Source organism: Oryza glaberrima, chromosome 10 (assembly GCF_000147395.1).
Source record: "Oryza glaberrima chromosome 10, OglaRS2, whole genome shotgun sequence".
NCBI lineage: Eukaryota > Viridiplantae > Streptophyta > Magnoliopsida > Poales > Poaceae > Oryza > Oryza glaberrima.
Genome location: NC_068335.1, coordinates 13,738,174 through 13,740,942, shown reverse-complemented (window position 1 = coordinate 13,740,942; position 2,769 = coordinate 13,738,174). Strand labels below are relative to the sequence as shown.

The window sequence follows — 2,769 nt, the reverse complement described above, 5'->3', positions numbered from 1 at the left end:
AGTTTAGTTCTTCAGTAATTTATCAGGCCATATGTAGTGAGCAGTTCAGATAAAAACATTCAGATAAAAACTAGCATGTTCAATGAGACCATATGTAGTGAGCAGTTCAGAAATATAATCCAATCAATCTGCATTGTTGAACCACCAAATTTCAGAGAATTGCCCTAAACTGCTATACCATCGAGCTGTGCCTCCACCTGCAAAAGTGCACACTGCAGCTGCTAGCGCTAGCAGCCAAAAATAATATTCAGAACATTTCAGTATGAAGAAAAATGGTCAGTGAAAATATTCAGAGAAAAACTAGCTTCTTCAACAGGACTATATGCAGTGAGCAAGCTCCTAGTTCATCCATTGTTTTTTAGAAGCTTATAACAAACCTACATTCATCACATATATCAAAATATTCAGAGAAAAACTATGTTCGATAGGACCATAAGTAGTGAGCTGTTCAGAAAAAAAAAAATCAATCGATCTGATCTGTTGATCTAAAAAGTCTCAGAGAACTGCTATCCATCTATGGAAATAAAAATATTCTGTGCGTACCAAAATTTTGCCTCCTATGCAGGCAGGAAGCAGCAACCAGACACAGCAATGGCTAGGTCGGGTGGTCGAGGCAACGCTCCTTCTGAGTGTGGATCTGGGCCGGGTCCGGCCACATCCGGATCGGTGGCGGCGGTGTCCATGCCGGTACAGGGAAGCTGGGGGAGGAGAGGAGGGAAGGAGAGGTGGCGGAAGGAGGATGAGACGGGAGCGAGGCAATGGTTGAGCACGGCGGTGGCTCCTGAGATCGAAAGCGGCAGTGGCGGCGAGTCAGGGAAGCACGACGAGAAGGAGGAGGAGGAAGAGGGGCTAGGGTTGCCGGCGGTGGTGAGGCGCGGACGGAGACCGATAAGCGCCCCTCCCTCGGGTGCCCGCTCAGCAGGGAGGTCAATCTCCTCCCTGGGCTATCCAGCAGGGCCGGTGCCGGCATCGAGCATGAAGAGGAGGACTGCAAGGTGGACTGCCGCCCGCCGCCGCAGGTGGATCCGTGCGGGGCCAAGCGAGGGATGCCCGCCGCCGCCGGATCCGGGGGGTGGACAGCCCCGCCGAGCCTGTTGTCCGCCGCTGCCGAAGGCCGTCGCCGTCGCCGTCGCCCGTCGCCGCATCCATCCCCGAGCACGAGCCACAGCCGCCACCGCCCGCCGCTCTCCTCCCGCCGTCGCTGCCACCCACAAACCGCCGCCGTACCTCGCAGGTTCGCCGATCCGAAAAAAGAGGGATTAGGAGAATGATACAGTTGCTACAGACTATATATATAAAATGTGTGTTATAGTAAATAGGTTACTCCCCTCTAATTAACAGTGTGCGGGAGGGGGTGGACCAGTCGCATGGGGTAGGTTACCAGGGGTGGGGTGGAGGGCGGGTGTGGGGTGTCCGGGGGGAGGGGGGAGGGTTAGGATGTAGGGGGAGCATTTTAGTTACTACGTATTCGGGGTCTAGTACAGTATGTCTATATATATATATATAGAACTACTATATGGCGTTACAGGCGTCACGTATTACACTGTTAAATTTTAACTCGACGTACTGCCTCTATATGGTATATATATATTACAGATTCCCATCATAGAAACCGTCCACCAACTCTTTCCTCTTCCTCTCCACATTTTACGGATCAGTGACGACTTGTGGTTCCTTGTGCAGAGAGGAGGAACGGCGACGGTGATTAGGGGATGAGGAGTGGCAGCGAGGCGGTTCCGGTGATGGCTTGGCGACGAGGAGGAGCAGCGGTGGTGGTTCGGGGATGAGAGGAGTGACGAGGAGGAGGAGCGGCGGATCTGGTGGTGCTGAGGTGCGAGGACGGGCGCGATGTTGGCATGTGCGGCGTCGATGGGTGACAATGGGCGGGAGGCGATGCGGCGGTGGATTTGGCCGCCGCTCTGCGCCCCATGCGCGCGGATCCGGCGCGGTTGCAGGCGGCGCGTCGGCGGATCCAGCGCCCCCTTCCTTCTGTGTGGACCTACACGGGTGAAGACTATAGGCAAGAGGCGAGACGGCGGCGACCATTGCGGCGGTGAGCTTGTCCTCCGGCATCCATGGAGCAGTGGCGGGCATCCATGGAGACGGAGGCACCGAGCATGCCTCTCTCCGAGTTTTCCATTTTCATCTTCTTCACCGGCGGAAGAAGCGGCCACCGCCCGTTGTTTCCGTTCTCAGTCTGGAAACCACCAACAGCCACCTTTTTTATTCGACGGATACAGAAGGAGAAGAAAGGTGCCAGGATCAACAACGCCATTAATCAATTATTTTTCCTGATTTTAGTTGGACGTTGTCCTGTTATTTGATCTCTCCGATGTGTTATTGCATTATTTGTGTGTAAGTAGTTTCTAATATATGTGATTCCTATATGATTAGATGCATCCGGACATCTTGCAAAAAAAATGCAATCTCCGTATCAGTATATTGACAATTAAAAAATTACTATATGTAATGTTTGGAGTAAAATATTTACTATTTGTAATTTGTGAGTAAAAGTAACTAAATGATGTACGAGAGTTGAATCTGACCATACCTAAAAGAAATAGAAATTCCGTTCCCTGTGGAGAGAAAACTAAATTTAGGTGTACAAGCATTATTTTTGGATCTAGGACTCTGTTCATTATCCACAACAATAGGATGTATCACATGAAAAAAAATTCCACTTATTCCGGGGCCTCCTCTAACAGCTTATCGAATTAACACCAAATCAATGTACACTAGGATTTCGTAGTTTCTGGATCGGCGGATCCG

The 2,769-nt window shown here is 50.9% G+C and overlaps 1 long non-coding RNA gene across 4 annotated transcripts in view; it reads right to left on the bottom strand.

Moving 5' to 3' along the window:
• LOC127752544 (uncharacterized) overlaps window positions 1–1,294 on the bottom strand; it is a 3,846-nt gene extending 2,552 nt beyond the window's left edge. For 2 of the 4 annotated variants that reach the window (XR_008012382.1, XR_008012383.1), the window contains exons 1-2: window positions 544–1,292; window positions 179–227 (exon numbers count right to left, since the gene is read on the bottom strand). This is a non-coding gene — a long non-coding RNA (uncharacterized LOC127752544). Of the gene's footprint in view, window positions 1–178; window positions 228–543 lie in introns of all 4 variants that reach the window. The other 2 variants (XR_008012385.1, XR_008012384.1) reach the window with 2 other exon arrangements.
• Between the last annotated feature and the right edge of the window lie 1,475 nt (window positions 1,295–2,769).